Raw genomic sequence first — 19693 nt, forward strand, 5'->3', positions numbered from 1 at the left:
TCCATCTATTCGTTTTCTATGCTATTGTTACGCGCATCCCTGCCTCTTAGTCTTTTGAAACACCTGCTTTTCCAGCTAACATCATCGCTCTCGTATATCCACGGCGTGGTTTTGTTACGATTGTCTTACTAATTCCAAGTAGTAACATAGACTGCACATATGCTCGTGATACTGCGAGATAATGCGTGAGTAGAACTTTTTAAGTTGGTCCGACAATTGACCTTAAAAATATGCGATAAAAGTGCGATCGATAAAATGATTCTTAACGTACGAGTCAATAGAACGGAGCATCATCGAATTACAACGAAATTTTGTCAGATTATATATCGCATCATAAAAGATATAACTTAGAAAAAACGAAGCTGGCACCCCGCTGGGGGTGGCCGCCCACACGCTATATTTATTTTTTATTTTTATTTTTTTTTCTTCACCAACAAGATATAACACTTTACCAAATGTCCATAAGGACAAATTGTAAAATAACCAAAATAAATAAAAAAAAAAAAAAAAAAGATTATATATTGCACGTTACTTTAAATATCTTTTTGTTAGATATTGTGACAGATTGCAATTAAGTAATGATTTGTTATATCATGCGATTTAGGATAATACAACTTCCTACACGATAGTAATTGATTAACTAGGATATATAGTAATTGGTTTAATAATGACAGTAATAGCAAAATTAATTTTCGTTTAAAGAAACGGTATATCTCTTAATAGAGAATAGTAAGAAAGAGGAGTAAATAATAAACTAAAATTATTATTATTACACGCAATTTTTTAGACAAGATAGTGTACCATATTAGTCGATAAGTAGATTAAATACTCTTTAAGTATTTTAGTTTGAATCGAAGTTTGCTTTTAAAATTGTCGTACGTCTCTCTCTCTTTCTCTTCCTTTAAATTACCTTAATATCCATAGCTCCTCCTCTACAATTTAAAATTCGGTTGCAATAAACTAAGTCTTACCGTAAAGAAAACTTTCATCGTCGTTGACATTACAACGTAATTTTAATGTCGTTAAAGGAGAACAACTATTTATATGTGATTGATAGAAATCGGTATCGTACTGTCATTGTACGACATCGTACAGATGACATCAATTACTAAATTTAAGCCTTTATCGAGAAGCTTACGTTCGAGCATCATAAAAGTTTTACGAAACCTTGATCACATATGACATAAAAGTGAGCTACTATTGTACGTCCAGTGATTTGTCATATGATTATAATGTAAGTGACATGTAATGTAAGTACGTCATCGATTACGTTATATTAATGCCCAACATGAAAAAATAAAGAATGTGACTTCACATATGTCGAATGTACCTATACATTATGTACATTGTTTTATAAAATTGTATCTATAGGCTGATAAGAAAAATGGGTTTATAACCTCTAGAGCAGATAGTAGCCGTCAAATGATGAAAAAAATCATGAATAAACACGTGGTCGAAAAATTAATATTTTCAATGTTATAAACGATTATTCGTTTATATCATTAAGCGGTTAAAACAAATGACTTTCTTGCTTCGGGAATAATCATGCCATATGGAAACATCGCATTACCTTATCGGTTCTTCTTTTCCTGGTTACAGCAACTTCTCTAACATTCCCTCCTTCCATTTCCACAACCGCTTCATCACACTTTTCTATTAGAAAATTATGTATTCTTTCAAAAAATCCTACACGTGTTCCAACTGTTCGCGTAATCGTATATGTATATTACGTATTTCGTCTGTGTTGTTGATCGTTGAAGAGTACATTATAGAAAACGAGTCAGTCGCTTTAACCAAAACGAGAAATTGTTTATAAGTTTGAGGATATTAATTTTTCAACCTCGTGCTTGTTCGGACTTTTTCCATTGTTTGGCGAGTATTATCTACCTAGAATTTACGAATCCCTTTTTTTCTTATCAGCCTGTATATCTAAATTCATTCATTTACATCTATACAATATATAAATACGAATTTATTTCAATGAGACGTAATGTCCTGTTTATATTCGTTCGATTAAACTTTGAAATTGATTCGTTTTTATTAATCATCTTGACTCCTGTAATTGTACAAGCTTTTTATGAAAGAACAAACCGGTTAACAAGTTAATACGATGCGTGATCATCAGCAGCATAGTCGCAGCAGAATAATCTAAAAGACCGAAGGTTAATCACGGCTAATGAACAGCGGCAGACAATAATATTTTTACTTGATTATTGTTTGCAAAATGAAGATTTAACGGGAAGTAATCCATTCGAATCACGTCGTTTCCTGTGTTACACCCGCCGACATCGTAACCATTATAGGAGATGCGATATATGTATTATGCGCAATGTACGATAAGTTGGAAGCGCAAAAAATTTCCTCTTTCTCTGCTGATAAAGACGCAAAACCGTTCTATCAAGGTAAAAGGAAGAAGATAGCAGAATCTCGTGACATCAAAAATAACCGATACATCGATCGTACGGTAGATCATATCGGAATAAATCGTGGTGATTAATCGTCTTAAGTAAAGTAACTGTTAAATATCGATCAACTTAATTATTTCTTTTACTCTGCGCTTGTTTCTCCACATATGATAAATAGCGAGACGTAACGTATCATCTTCTATATTTACAGAGAAATACGCCACATTTGGTACAGCGAAAGAGACGACAACGAACGTACTTTCGGGCAGCCTGAGCCTACACACGAGTATGCCGCGACTTCCGTTCTGCTTTAAAGATAATAGTATCGGTGGAATGTACAGCTACTTGAAAAATGCAAACACCACTTCTGCAACCGAGTCGATTGCATTTGAGGATTCTGATGTTTCGACGTAGTAACAGTCCAGTAACGATTATGAGTAACTACGATTATGAGATACTATAATAGCGTAAAATTGTAGAAGCTATCTGTGCAATAGAAATCTATATCGTAGTTATATCGTGTAGCTTGCCGATTCGCTAATATTATTATGTAGTTATTAAATTATTGTAAGAGATAATTGCCAGTGTGAAATTGTTCAGTAACAAATATCATTTTTTTTGATTTTCACGTATTCTCGATAAAATAACTTTTCGATCAAGCAATATCTACACTTGTACTTTCTACTCTTTTTTTTCAAGTAGGCACCAACATCGTAAGAATTCGCAGGAAACAGAAAAATTCATACAAAAAATGTGCGGAAAATTTTACTAAATTCGTTAACCGATTACTCCGCGATATTTGTATTAACACTGATAAGATATTTTTGTAATATAAAGAATATAACATTTATGGTTAATATGTGCGTTAGGAATATAAGAATTATAGGGAAGAACTATTAAAAATTTGACTCAACTATATCGAACACAAAACGAGTCAGTAAAATATTAATAAAATCGACCAAAAATATGACCCGTTGAGCGTGGCGGCTCGACTGGAGACAGACGCAAGCAGCGCACAGAATTAAACCCGTGCAGTGAAAATGAATCGACGTTGATTATCTCAGCAACTAATGGTCGAAATGAGAGGTTCTTTTAAGTTTGGGATATGGGACATTGGGATATTAAAAAATTCACAAGCATAATTTCAAAATTGATTTCCAAATCAATATTTTTATCTGTTTACATTTAATTTTTTACTTTTGTCGTTGATTTATCGTTAACCATAATCATTAGCATTGCCTCTATATATTTTTATAACGAACATTAAGAAAAATGGAATTGTTAGTTTATTATTAAATAATTAAAAACTTTTAATAATTGTCGTTATAATTGTGCATTTATTTTTATCTATATTATTGAATTCTAATAATTTTTACGTTTTTAGCATAGATATTAACCATAAACGTTATATTATTTATATTGTAAACGTGTCATTATAAAAAGTAAAACGATGCGCAGTTTTTGGTGCCATTTTTTAATAGCTTACAATTAAAAAATTGATTAGCTTCCAGTTGTACGTGAAAGATTAACTCTTGGAGAATAAAGAAAGCCCGCGCCAGTTGTGACTTCCAAAAATTGCAAAAAGTATTTTAATTGTTAAATAGCTTACATTAGTAAACGTTTGGGGATGAAATCTTGCAAACTTTTCGAAAATAACGAAAACTAGACTTTTGCACGAATAATTGGACAATTAGAAACAGCGCGATTTTGGACGGTGTTTATTTACTTACGGCACAACGAATTAACTAATCTTAACGTGTGACGTCTCACCTGATAGATATTCTGAACATGTACAATTTTTATTCGAAACCTTCTGTGATCCGACTATTAGGTTCGTTTTTATATACAGAAAACCTGTTCTCAACAACTTTGAAGATCGTTTACCAAGTCCGTGCAAGAAATCTCGAGTGGCAAACGTAATAGGATTTTTGTTCCTGAACATGATTTCTGTGAGTTCACGCAAGAAAATTTAACATACCATTTAATGTTGCGTAAAAGACTAGTTTGACTGGACTATCTATATACAAGGGCATTGAAAATTACGCGATGAGAAGTAAATAATAGGAAAAAAATATCGAACTAGCACATCGGATGCGTCATCCACGTGCCTTTGTACGTGCATTTTATAAAATCTCATATTAATACCGTACACAAAAATATCGCAGCGAGAAGAAAAATAAATAAATAAATAAATAAAAAGGAAGAAACGTAAAACGTGCATTAAGTCACATGTAAAAGACTTTTAACAAGGTATCGATAAATTTCCGGACTCATAACAGCATGACATTACCCCTTAATGTTTCATCGGTGTACGTGTGCCCACTCACGAAAACAAATTTGTGTCTTTGTCAGGTAAGAAGCCCATGTATTATACACGTGTAAACATAAACTATTCCACATCACATTATGTCATACCAGATCCTGCCTCGACCCAGTACAAGAACACGGGATCTAATTGTAAGTATCAGGAAGATAGAGTTTCTCTCTCTCTCTCTCTCTCTCTCTCTCTCTCTCTCTCTCTCTCCCACCTCTACCAAGATATTATAGACGCTTACATAATTCGATCGTAAATTCTATGATTGGAACGTAAAGATTGGTTTATATTATCCGTTCCGACACGGAGCAGTAGTGGGGCACGGTTCTATTCAGATACTGTTGTATACGATCAATCGCAATTTCTATATCCGACGTTTTATTTGCTCGTAATAATATAAATCAAATCGATTGCAATTCCTCACTTCGTTTTGGAAATTCGGATCAAATAATTGTAATAAAGGAAGGCAGATTGTACTTGTAATCGCGGGTCGCGCAGATCAAACGTAATTACGACAACATCTTTATACGTGTAGAGATATTGCAGATTGGTAAAAAGCGATAAGGATAAATAGAGGAAACTGTTCAGAGCAAAAACTGCTATAGGCAATTCCTCATTGCGAGTAAGATTCTCTTCGATTTCATCTCTTCGATCGAAATACCCTGGAACAGATTCGTATACGCAAGACAAATATTCAACGTGCAAATTCCTATTGAAAATTATTGTTAAAAAACTGCAAGGCCGCGGCAAAGATAAAAGTAGGTTATAGTAACGACGAAACATAATGCGATTTTCAGCTGAATGAAATCGATTGTTTTACTCATTGGTTAGTGTACACTCGCTATGTATCTTCTTTACATTAACACAGAACGATAAAGATATCTGAACTATAAATCGATTTGTAGTTGCGTCTCCCCTCCGGTTAGTACTTCAAAAATTCAAGTGGTACTCATTTAACTAAAATCAATATCCACGGCTTAGGTGAGTAAAAATACACTAAGCCGATAACGATTACTTCGTGCCCGAGTGTTCAGTCACCTGCATTAATCTAATTACGAATGTCCCGCGCTATTCGTGTCTTTAAATATATCTATATATGTATATGCAGGCATTTACCATTTCGTTGGTCGTACTATTGCCACCATAGTATATTGCGTCGAGCACGCGAGGAATGAATTTTAATACCATCGACGTTTCCATGTCGCCCAATGGTGATAGCGCCTCATCATCGGAACTCGCACCCACGGATTACCAGTTTACCAGTTACCGGTTATCGGTTACCGCGAACCAAGGAAAAGTCCCATTAAAATTTACCTATCGAGTAAATCGGATAGTTTATCGCAGATTGATCCGAACCGATGCAACAAATGTACAAATGCAAAGGTATGTACGAGGTATGTGAAATTACTCGTACGAGTAACAGTACTTATGGTAATGTCGTAGAAATTAAGAGAAATTTAGTTTAGCAAAATTTAGCTGAACAAGATGCAAACTGTGTAATAGCGATGGACACGATACGTAATAAGATGTTGCTTTTGACATCGTGTTTTATCTAGACGATTTGTACAAAGCGAAATATACATGTGTGAAAGAAACTGTAAACGCAGACAAATGAAATTCGAACTCTTCCAACTCCCGATTCTTTTCCAATTTTCCTTTCAATCGTTGCCTACTATTCCAAGCGTCTTATTTGAAATATACTTTAGAAGACAGCTAAGTGACAGAAGCTAATTGAAACAATCCTTCTTACTAATTATACCGAATATGTGATATTGCTCGTGTAAATAAAAAAAAAAATCTTGCCAAGTATAATACATATTTAAACTGGCAATTTCAAAATGTCGAGTGTGACTCGACATAAGAGAGTACCTGTGAATAAAATCAATGCTGAGTCACTCGACAAAGGAGTTCAAAGGGTTAATGGATAATTACTTTTTTTTCGTTCCCTTTCTTGCTGTGCAATCTATCGAGTGAAGATATTAGGGACCAACTTTGATATACGGTATGTGGCGCTAAACGTGTACAACGTCCAATGGCTTGTGACAAAGCGATGCAAATTTATATATTAATTTGTTGCTTTAACTCAACCTAGTTGCTACATGTAAGAAGCAATGTTTACGTAGTCTGTATTCTTCATTAGGAAGATATATCAGGTTCGTTGTTGGACAGTTTGTACTTTAGGCATCAGGCCTTTTGCGATAGAGTTTGCTAGCGCGTGCTGTTTTTCTCAACCTGGTAATATTCCAATTTCTTCGTCGATTTATGCCTTATTGGTATATATCAATCCATGTTTAGGATTTGTCGTAGTATTTTGTTCTGCCGTATTCCAATGATATTTAAATTTGCCCACACAGCATGCAACCACGTGTCCAGATTATTATCAAAATCTTTTTGCGTAATAATAATTTGTTCGTAGTATTAAGTTGTGATCTTTCGCCGATGAGCCAGCACAGATTCTGTATTTTTCGTTCAATCGTTGCGATATTGCCGTGCCGTTTAAACTTTAAACTTGAGCGCAGTACGTTTCCTTGTGGAACACCAAAAACGTATTAGACGCAGATCGGAGACGACGTGCCGAATTTTTACTTCGGAAAGTCTGTCGGCCAAATACGATTTGAGAAGGAAGTGATACGAATGGGGAAGTTACTCTTTAATTTTAATTAACAGATTCGTGTGCCATACATTATTCAGATTTTCTATGGTTTTTTCGAATATTCTGTGAATTCTTTCGATATTCGTATGTTCATACTCAATTTCGTGATACGCTTTTTATCTATTATATCGTTTTGAAACGACGCTTTGTTCAAATGTAATTCAAAGTCGAGAAAATACTAAAGCGATTCGGATATCGTGTAAAACACGATTTCGTGCGTTTGTAACTTTCGCGTGTTTCTTCTAATACGTGTATAAAGCAAGACAGGTATATAACATACTAATATTAATGAACATCTCACATAGGAGTTCTCAAATATGTATCTTCCTAATTATCTGTAGGTTTGTTCCTTTTTAGAAAACGGAAAACTTTTTAAAGCCAACAACAACAAGCCAAGAAGGAATCAACTGTTTTTCTTTGTGAGAAAGAAAAGGTAGAGACTGTATGGTACAGTGGAGCCAGAATGGCGACTGGGGGGTTCACCAGCGCACCACAATAGAGTTACACGCGAGAAAGCATCCTCTTCCTTCCATAAAGAGATTGACTAACACATACAGCATGTAAAGTCGGCACGAACCACTCTGATATGACGTCATATTTTCTGCGAGAGCCAGTACACATGGAATGCTATGTATGGAACATTAAATTGCATCGTGTGTGAACACAACCAGCGATGCTTTGTATACCCGGACAGACCAGTGGCGTAAGTCGAAACCGTCGATCGGAAAGATACGTGTCATTGAAATTCAAATAATCTCGAATATTATTGTTGCAATCGCTTTTGTTCCGCTTGTCCGCTAACACGCTGCTTAGTTCCGTTGTATACTTGAATCGATTAAAGAACGCTCTAGTTAGCCATATTTCGGTCCGAAACTTTTTCTTTCCTTGCGCTAGTGCTCTCGTTGCAATTCAATAACATCAAATATTTCGAACTCGTTGAAGGCAACATGAAAAACATGGTCCGATTCAACTTTGAAATTATATATTCGAGTGTTACTTTCCGTTATATTTCTATATCGATACAAGTATTTTGGTTCCTCATGAGAATAAGAAAATAAAAATGATATAAAATGAAGTATATATATATATATATATATATATCTTTGCATTGCTCAACATATTACAAGCTACGTGTCTTTCCGTAATTCCTTATCCAATCGGTGCAGAAACTAGAGCTGTTAGCTACTTGCATTAACTACTACTTGCCAAGCTCTATATTTTTTCTTGTAAAAAGAAAAGGCTTGTAAAAGGGTTGTTCTTAGGGTGTCATAATTTGTGTGATAAATTAATTTTCAAAGCTAAATAAACTGCTTGGAAAATCGATATTACATGTAAAAACATCTTAGGGTAAAATATTCGCAATCTATTTTAAATTATAACAGCGAATATTTTAAGAAGCAGTTGTATCGTTTATTACATATATAAATATGGAAAAAATGATAAGTAGCGGACAAATATAAGCATTGTTTACTACTTTAGGAAAAATATGCCCTACTTTCACGTTAAATATCAAGAGGTATCTCTTCTAACCACTTAGCCGCAGAAATTTTTATACGGTAAACGATTAGTCGCCACAAATACATATATATATGTCTGTTATATAAATACATATATTATATATATATATCGACGTAACTAAATTGCAAGGTAGGTGCCATTTGAACACAAGCGAATTAAAATCCATACAAATCCAATTAGCGCCGCAAAGGGTTAAACTACTCCAATTACTCCAAGCAATTTCGCCTATCGAATCAATTCAAAACACTGAAACATAGTATACTACACTTGATAGTAAGAACAAAGATGCAGCTTGTTCTTTCCGGCTATTGAAATATAATCTAACCGTCTCTCGCGAACAATGTCCCAAAGGCAAACAGAAGTAGAAATGCTATGTCGCGATGTGTCGTGGTCGTCGGCGACGATAGCGGCGGCGGTGGCGGCGGCGGCTCTGTTACGTGTCGAATGCGGTGCATGCAACCAAGAGGACGCGTGCATAGTACGTGGTGAAATAAAAGCGCGTGCGAGCCGACCACGATTGTTTAAAGCTTATTGTTAGAGGGCAGGTTCTTCCTTGAGTGCAGTTCAATATTTATTAGGAAGTCGCTAGAGGTCGCAAAGTTAAACTACAAAGGCAACAGGGTCAGCATCGGGCAGCCGTAGCCAAAAGGAAACAACGCGAGGCGACACGACGAGCCGTGATAAAAGGAATTCGACACAAGTCGAGGTTAGCCTTATCGATATTGCTTGAAAATATGAAACGACGCTGCGCGAGAAGAAAAGTCATTAACACGACGCTCCGGCGCAAGAAACGCAATGATAAGGTATCGCGAGGTTTCATCAACGGGGCAACCGGCTAAGAAATCCTAGCAATAGCGAGCGCGCGCACGCGCATGCATGCTGCTGCATCGAATTAACTAACATGTAGGTGTGAATAGAGAGCGGGGGGAAAACAAATACGTACGCGCGTAGCAAGTGGGCAAGTTTAGAAGTGTATGTAGCGTATTATACGCGATAACCACGCTATTAATACAATATGTTAAAAGCTTTTTGTATGCCATCGCGTTCATTGTTACTGTATCGTGCTACATGTATACTACCGTGATATTCGAATATATCAATGAATAATCTCGGAAACGGGAATTTCGTCGAAAGAAATTATTCGATTCGTTTTAAAAAAAATGTATACTCTCTTACATCGATGAATCTGATTGTAGTTTAGATCGTTGATGCTGGAACAAATTCATAGAATCCGGAATAATAATGAATTTGATATAGAAATATCAATAATAAACTTTGCTAATTAATTGAAATAGTTTACCTCTGTTTTATCATACGTCTTTTCCAAGTAACTTTAGCTTTCTAAATAAATTGTAGATTTGAAAGTTTGTTTGATAAACTACAGTTCCTTAAACCCCAATAGCAAAGATCGCTATATTATTATTGTCTAAGGTAGTTTAATAAATGTGAAAAACATCTTGATTATCTTCATACGGTACCTTACTACGTATGTCGCTTAGTACGTTACAACAGAGATTAGAAATACGATTGTTGATCTTGAAGATTGTTTTCAAGAGATAGATATTCCAGGAAAGATTATTAAAAGATTGTCGGACACATTAAATAAAAAGTTGAATCGGAGTAACATGTTTCCTTTGTTTCTGTTATTAACGAATAACGTCTCTTTAAAAACGGTGTGATCGAAAGCACATCTTATATGCAAAAATTCGTTGTGAAATTGAAAATAATAAAGAAACGAATTCGAAACAAGCGTATACATAATTTTATTAAAAACAAATCGATATCTGGAATATCCATGGCTAAGAAGTTTGGGAAGGGTCGAATTCTACTGAAATGCTTTGTTCGCCACACTAAATATCTAACGTTGATTTTTTCGAGTAATCTAAATAGTAAGGATATTAAGGATATATACAAACACATACACATACACACACATATTACATATGATATATGTTATCTGCATTAAAAGTCTGAAAAATTATTCCTGCTTCATAGATACATATTTAGCGAGATGTCATTCTGTATTTATGTCGATGTTGGTACTATATATTTGCTAATACTTGGATTAATTTCATAGATTGAAGCAAAACCTTGGCTGAAAAATTGTTCGAACATAAAGCTAAGTTTCGTTTATAGAAGAAAAATAACGATAATAATTTTTCGGAATTGAATGGGAAGAATTTATCAAGCACAGGAAATAATACGTTGAAAGAGAGAGAATTTTGTATTTTATTAAAAATCAAGAAATTTCGTGTTTCCGGATTAATTTCACGAATAACTGACATTTGTGTTTAGTGGCTGGTCTGATGACGAACGATGAGCGTCGTATTAACAGAACGCACTGGTGAAACGCAAGTTATAACGATCTTTGATCTTATTAATTATTAATCTCTCCCATTATATAAGTACCAAGATTACTCAGACTAATTGAATAATTGATTACAGATATTTAGGATTTACAACCCGGAAGGAATAACAGATATTTCATGCATTTATCATCGACCGATAACTCTGAAACCGATAAGGACTCTCCTCCTCCTATACCACGAACGTGGAACGTCCTCTCCTTTCGACTGATATTATTTGCAAAAATAATCACGAACTTTTGCATTCCGACTATAGCTAGAAGAATGCGGCAATTCGACGCGATACAACACAACCATGTAAATGATCTATCAAAATACGAAGTTCGAGAAGCAGATGTTTTACGTAGATGCCGTGGCAAGAAAAAATTTAGATAACGTAAGAAATATAAATGTGTGTATCGACAGTTGGCTTGAAAAATCATTAACACATTAGCCACAGTGTTATCGTGACCTACGCAACGGAGATACCGATTTTTCCCGCAACATACATCGCGAGGCATGTTTTTTACACATCTTTTTCTTTCGGAATAATACAAAAAGTACAAGTTTCTCGTGAATCCTTTCGTTCAACATTTTCGCGCCCGTTGCTATTGTTTACGATAATCGAATATCGAATGTGGACGGTTGGCGATGAAATGAGCTAAACGTGAAATGGATGAATTTATTGATTTTAATACTAATCTTACTAGGTCCGATCAAATGACCGGTTTCAAGGATTAATTTAAAATTGTACGTTCATTGTTATTTCTCTTGTTCACCTAACTTTATGCGAATTCCTATATTATCTGATTAATCAATTTCTCAATTTTTTTAATTTACAAATAGATGAACGAAAGAAATAACAATTAATGTACAATTTTAAATTAAATTTTGAAACTAGCCATTTGACCGGACCTAATAAAGTTAGTGTTAATATCTATTGAAATGCTTCTTTATTTGCGTAAACAAATACGATTATCAAATAGTAAAAGAGTTTCCATTTTCCATGTCCAGTATTCGAAATTTACTTCTGTTCAACATTTATATTTTATTCCGCGTAAAATCCAGTAAAATCCAGAACAAATTCCTAACAGGTATGTTACAAATAATTAATTCAATTTTTTGTCGTTAAGTTAAAAATAATGTAGTAACGGTATTATGATTATAATAATAAAGGTTTGTAAATTTGCATTTAACCGTATCATAAATTTCTATTTACATAGATCCTTTTTAATTACACTTATATTGTCTAGGATCCTCCTGCTTTACTTTCCTTGTTTGATTTATACAATCTGTCAGTCTCTAAATATTGAAAGAAAAAGCAAGTAGGATAAGTTCCTTAACTGCAATGTTTTGCAACTATTGTACTCGTATGAAGGACAAAACTATTTTTCGCTTGCTTCTATTTTAACATTTGCAAAGAGATATAACAAAAGTATGTATTACGCACGTTTAATAGTCTCGTTCCAATCCGTGACTATCGTACTCGAACAAATGATAAACTCGACACGCGTAAATACTTATGTAGAAACAAGAAAAACAGTGTAATCGTATTAAAATCCAATCAAAATCAATCGTTCACTGTCGTAAGTCAATTGATTTGTAAAAATGTCGCAACGCGATTACAATCTGTTATTACAAAGTAAAAAATAACTGTGTCACGAACTTTCACAAATAATGCATATATATATGGAAAACTGCACGTAACTGTATAAAGAAAAAAAAAAAAAAAAAAAAAAAAAAGAAAGAAAAGAGAAGAATCGAAACGACTAAAAGTTTCCGGGCATTCGCAAAAACCGCGTTGAATTTCTGAAGAATGTTACGGAAGAATAAACCCAGTACACGTGTGTATTGTTGTAATCTTATCAGCGATTATACAAATCAACTTTGAACTTTCGAACGACAAATACAAGTATCCTTCGAATTAGAACGGATAGAATAGCATCAACGATCTAGCGATCGAGTAACATCATCTCTAACGGATTTCTTTAAAAATTGAGCGTCGCCTCGTTATTCGATAAAACAAACACTATCGACGTACAAAATCTGCGTATACTAGCATTCTCTAGTATCTTTTTACTTTTTAAGTGAAGAGTGAAGAATTTTTTTTGTTACGATATAAATAGCGTAGGAGTAAAATAAATGTAAAAAGACGATAGAATAATGTTTTACCATAAAAGTTGCATTCTTAGGCTGATTCAATGATATTACTAATTCTTGATACTTTCTAGATAGATGATCTCCCTTTTTTAGGGACTTTGATATTCGTAGCTATACGTGTACTCCTTAAAACATTGTTATATAAATGTATATGAATTTTCATTTGTACAAAATGTGCTAGAACATATAGAAAAAAAGAATACATTACTTATGTATTTGTTCCAGCTAAACTGTCTGTAGAAACCACCTAAAATCGTCGTTTCTTTATAATTCTATATTAGTTTACTATACATGGAACTTTAAGTAAAACACGTCAATTATTTCAAACTTTAAAAATGATGTATTTTATGGTAACGTTTAACCGGAAAATTAAAACAAAAATATCATATTCAATGAAAATGATGGTTAGTCAAGTTTTAGGTAATCCAAATTCTCGAGCTGTTCGCGTTAAATAATCCTTTCGAAACTGGTACAGCGATACATTCCAAAATATATTTTACAAAGACTGCCGGTAGTTGTTATTTTTCTTTTATCATTCCATCGGGATATTTGCCATCGATGGTTTCGGGCAATCATTTTAAAAATTACACTTAAGCATATTTTTTCAAATTTGTCTGTTATAGGTGTTTGCAATAAAGTGGTTAGATATAATGAAATAATACCTAAAAATGGTAGTATACTATTATCCTAATGCATTGGCTGTTAAAAAATTTATATAGAAAGAGATAATCCTAGTGCTCGGAAACGTATGTATGTTTGTCGCTAGCGTATATAGTAGCTCGAGCAAATATCGGGACAGTATCGTTAACGAACGCGGCTAGTCTATCGTAATACACTTTCCTTTTAACGCTTACGATACGCGGAGCCAGCCAATTAACGTCTAATTCCAACAACTCTATTCAAGATATAAATGCATAACCGAACAGCGTAACTCTAGCTAACGCCTCTGACATGTTATTTCACTTAAACGAAACACGAGTAATTACAACATTGAAAAACGAAATCGACCACGGGACTAATATTTCTCGAAAGCGCGAAGCTAGCTAAGCTAACCGGTCAAAATTATTTACATTAAGTGGAAAAAGTGCTTTTGTAACAGCCTCGGCGCGGTATTTGCCAAAGATATCAGTTAACTCGATCTTCGGTTCGTTGTAGTAACGAACGATAAATAATATTTACAGATAAGGTTGTAAACAGAAAAGTTCATAAGAATAAATTAAATAGAGAAATTACGTGCTAGTGAAAAAGATAGGAATTGACCTTCTTGATTCGTCATAAGAAGAAAAAGCATCAGTGCATTTTTCCAATATGTATACCATCGTATGAACCATTCTATGGCAATGGTTCTTCATTTCGGTCATAGAATATCGATAAACGTTATTTTTGACGAACATTAAAGAAGACACTAATATAGAAATTGATAGACAGAAGACTTTGATAATGTGTAAAGTGAGATAGAGGTTACACAGAAAAGATGCACTGTACAAAATTCGACGTATTACAGTGAATCTCTATGGTGAACTGGCATAACATTTCACCGTTGAAAAATATAAATATATATATATATATATATAGCATGTCGCACAATACCAACAGTTACATCTTGTCTCGTAAATATAAATTGGAAACGGATAAAATTGCATGACACTTACTAAACGCCATTAAGAATTACAGCGAATTGATAATCCTTTGCTGCTGGTTTCGTTTAGTGCAGTTTCCTTTAATTATTATCCCAAATTGAGAAAATTACTTTCCATTCAGCTAATTCCGCCGCAGCATGATCAATCGAACCGCGCAAATCCGATATACATATTACGTTCAAACACTGTTCGTAACTATTGTCTGGTTTCTGGAAATGCATTCAACAATAGCACAAACACTTTGAGGGAAAGGCAAGTGAAGATAATAAAGTAACAGAAAGTCGTGTGCACGTACATATGTATGTGACGTATATAAGTATATTTATATGTATACAAAGCGACTGATCAAAATTATGGAGATCCTTGTACGCGTAACGGATCGCGAAAGGTTATGGAAGCACAGAACCTAGGACACGAATCGAAGCCCAGCGAAAATAAGAGATCCGCAAAATCTGTTGTGATACACGAAAATATAAAAGTCGCGTGTCGAACTAGAGACACAAAACTAACAGGCAAACTGGTAAGAGAAGAACAAAGCACGAATAATACGTAAGAAACATGAGGAGAGATCGTGAGATCGGGTTTTATATGGTGTACACTAGGCGCACGATTCTTATAAAAAATCGCACTGAATTCGCGAAATTCACGTACCACGTCTACTAGCTCCATCTTGACTCGTGAGTTAAGCCGGACGCGCACGTTCTTTCTGTTCGTCGTCCTCTTGGTCGTCGTCGTTGAAGTCGTCGTAGGCGTCGTAGTAGTCGTAGTAGTCGGAATCGTAATTCGTAATCGTCGTCTTCGTCGTTGTCGTCCTGGTCAGCGTCTTCTGGTCGTCTCACACGATACACTATCGCGCACACGCCGCTATTACTCACTAACACAATAAATCCATTGTGAGAGAGAATTCCTGGCGGCACATTCCGCGTGTACGTAAGTACGAGGGTGTACGGCGGACTTCGGCGCGCGGCTCTCTCGGCTCGACTCGAGGCGACTCGAGCCGAGTCGCTTGCTCGTTCGCGGATGTCGTCACGAACCGAGGGGAGAGGAGAGGCAGAAGAAGAGAAAGACGTGGGGAGAGAGGTGGGAGAAAGGGAGCCGATACGAAAGAGGAAACCTGGTGGGGCAGCAGAGTGAATGCAAGCAAGAGACAGAGAAACTATGAGAAAGAGCAGAAAAAAGGAAGAGAGAGAGAAATAGAGAGCAAGAGAGAAACGGAAGAAAGGGGAAGAGGGTTAAAGAGAGAGAAAGAGAGTGTGTGTATGTGTTTATTAGAGAGAGAGAGAGAAGATTAAAGGAGTGATTGAGGAAAGGTGAGGGAGAAGAGGCAACTACGAGTCGTGTATGGTCGTCGTATAAATAGACGAGAGACGATATAGGCATCGTATAGTAAGACTCCTAGGGCAGGTAGTGGATGCTCGTGACAGCGATGGAACTACCTCACTTACTTCCACCAAGAGCATGGAGAGTCACTGACACACAATGCAAGAGGTCCGCGCACGTGTATGTATATACAGTGGAGCGAACGCGCGCGCGCACTCACACACACACACATATATATATTCCGTACGCAACTATGTTCCCAGAAGGAAGCTCACAAGCGGGCGCGAGCGAGCAAACGAATAGCACGCACACAAAAAAATATTCTCGCGGAGCGACTTTACACACGCGCGCGTAGCAACACACGTATATACACCAGGGCTATGAATGCCATCGTCGCCGTCGCCGTGCGTCGCCGTCGTCGTCATCGTCGTGGTCTCGAGACTGCCACTCCACCGTGTCACCTAGGTATGTGCCGTGAGTATCGACGATCAACGTAAGGATCGACTCGAATTCCCGGGAAGCATCGGCGCGCCGCGTCGCTACGTGCCGGGCTTCTACCGCCCTTGCCGTTGCTGTAATTTTCGTCGTTGGCTCTTTCGAGTGAATACGCGTGCACTCGCATCACGGAAATCCGTCACAGTAGACCGAACGACCAACCGAGAGGAGATGGTGACTACAAAACCACGACACGGTCATGACGTCGTCATCGATGCATGCTCTATGATATATTCTTATTTACCATAGTTTGAAGAAACGCGAATCACAGTACCACCGAATTATTGACATCTTCCTCGTCAAGTATACGTGTTTCGTCCTCGATTTTCTCTTTCTTTTTCACTCGAATTACATACACGCGATCCCTCTCTCTTTCTTTTTGCCTCGCTCTTTTTCATCACATGCACACGTATGGGCTCAGGCTCGGTTGCTCAACTGAACTGCCTGCGACTTGTCGAGCCATATAACCAACCAGGCATCACGCACACACTCAATTACTATACTACTACCATTACTACTATTACCACCACCGCCACCGTTACCGCTACCACTGCTACTACTACCTTCTTCTCCTCGTTCTCCACCACACCGCCTTTACTTCATATCTTGTCGACCGCGTATAGAGACGTATACACGCGCATGGTCGCGTACACACCACCGAACCGTTCGAACGAGCCAGAACGGCGCGCGCGCACATTCACTGACAGCCGCTACTTCACTCACACACTCGGAATCCGCTACTTCACGGATTCTGACTGGCTTGCTCGCACACCAGTGCGAGCCTGCTGTACGAAACGGTCTCTCACAGAGGCACACACCAGCCTCGTGTACGTGTAGGAGCCTCTAACCCGGAGCACACACCTACGCACACTAGCGAGCGCGCTACACCGCCGACGCGACGGTCTGTAGCCTCAGGACCGTCGTCACGCTCCCCGCGGACCCGTAGGTTCACGTTCCTATTACCTCTTCCTTCGTTTCAAGGAATTTCTCCATGTGTCTGTTCGTTTGTTTTAAAGAACGGTGCATTATGTTTTCGAATTTACTTTAATGCAACGTCGGTAAGATTTTTTAACGTTTTACTTCTGTAACCACCATTTTCACGTACTCCTCTAAATATACGACAAACACTTTCGGCCATAAATGGCCACGGAAGCCTTTTTTCTCTCTCTTACTTTTTATATCTTTATCCGAAAGATTTAACGAAGATAGTCGACCCAACAAAACTAGAAGTTAATAAGCAAATAATATAAAAAAATAATAAGCAAATGATGGTGATTACGAATTAAAGTAATGTGATTAAGATAATTACAATACATTTATATATATGTGTATATAAAAAGTTTATAAACAAATGCTCGATATATAATTATCGTAAATTTCTTGGATGGAAAATAAATATACTATCCGGACTTCTCTAATAAAGAGATAAAAAATTCTATTCTTGGTGCCCTCCATGATTTTGACCCACCCTTTAACGACCAAGCAGCGCATACTAATCCATCGGTATTAAATAATGATCGATAGTTTGATAAAGTTTGAAGTACACGTGTACGATATGTGCAAGAAAAAAGAGAGTATTTTATATTTAAAAAAAAAAGGAATAAAACGATGTATCGTATAAATACGCAAAAAGTAGCGAACACATGCATACTATCAGCTAGTTATATACATATATCAGCGAGTAATTATAGCATAGCTTTTGTAATATCTGATCATTTATATTTCATATTGTTAATCACGTATTTAGTTATTTAATTTTCGGTCGATTACGAATTGCATTTCAATTCTTTGATATTTTTTATATTTAGATATTCTTAACGAGATTGTCGATAGCTTTTGTTGCGTAAACAGCAAAATATAAGCCAAAATGAAACTTGTGATTTACAGATATCAGTTAAATACCATTTAGGAGTTAAAAATATTTGAACGTAAGAGTTATTAAATACTCGTCTAACGCAAACATTCGTCAAATCTTTTGTCTTTAATTAATAGTTGTTAATCAATTTATTAGGTTCGTAATAATTTGAATAAACAAATGTTATTTATAAAATACGATAAAATTATCAATGAAGATTTTCAATCGCACGTTTATACGTTCTATAGCTAAACATCATAAATACTATTAAAATATTCGATGTATTTTTAACAATGTCAGTTTACAAAAACGAAGAATTCAAATCCTTTCAAAGGAGTTGAATATCTTTGATCGTGCGGGATCGAAAGAAATACGTTTAACAACTTTATTCGAGTAACAAAATAATTTTTTTAATACAGGATTTACATCGCTGTTTACTTATTCTGTTCCTATTAAAATGGTCACAAACGCGCGATAATTATATTCTCTTAGCTGCATTTGTAAACTATTCGTAAACTACAAATATTTGCTCAAAATACTCAAACTGTTTGTGAGAGATGATCATCTGCTTGCCTAGACGTAGCAACTTCTAAGTCAACATCATTATTCATCGTTCAAAGCCTTCGAATAATACAACGAATCAGAATGATCAGTAGCGAGATATTGTACATCGCTCGTATCGCTCATTGCATTATCGTCTATTATTACCTCCCTTCATTTCTGCTTTTCCATTACAATTCTATGTGATATCATGTATAGAAATTCGATATATCAAAAATTATCACACACAGATTATCATAATTGATTGCAGTTTCTTATTTTGATGTGAAAACTGTAAAGCAAGTAACACTACAAACAGATTGTTTGATAGTACGAGTATAATAATATAGCGATAAAATATGACCGTGCAGTGATAAGCGAATGAAACATATTTTTAGAAACTTAGTCATACGGATATGTAAATAATTACCAGATCGTATGGTATTAT

The 19693-nt window shown here is 35.8% G+C and overlaps 1 protein-coding gene across 4 annotated transcripts in view; it reads right to left on the reverse strand.

Annotated features, from left to right (window-relative positions):
- LOC132908169 (putative transcription factor capicua) overlaps positions 1 to 17088 on the reverse strand; it is a 44060-nt gene extending 26972 nt beyond the window's left edge. For all 4 annotated transcript variants that reach the window (XM_060961886.1, XM_060961887.1, XM_060961885.1 and 1 more), the window contains exon 1: positions 15687 to 17088. The gene's annotated coding sequence lies outside the window, so the exon portion shown is untranslated. The remainder of the gene's footprint in view (positions 1 to 15686) is intronic.
- Positions 17089 to 19693: the final 2605 nt, after the last annotated feature.

Source organism: Bombus pascuorum, chromosome 6 (assembly GCF_905332965.1).
Source record: "Bombus pascuorum chromosome 6, iyBomPasc1.1, whole genome shotgun sequence".
Lineage (NCBI taxonomy): Eukaryota > Metazoa > Arthropoda > Insecta > Hymenoptera > Apidae > Bombus > Bombus pascuorum.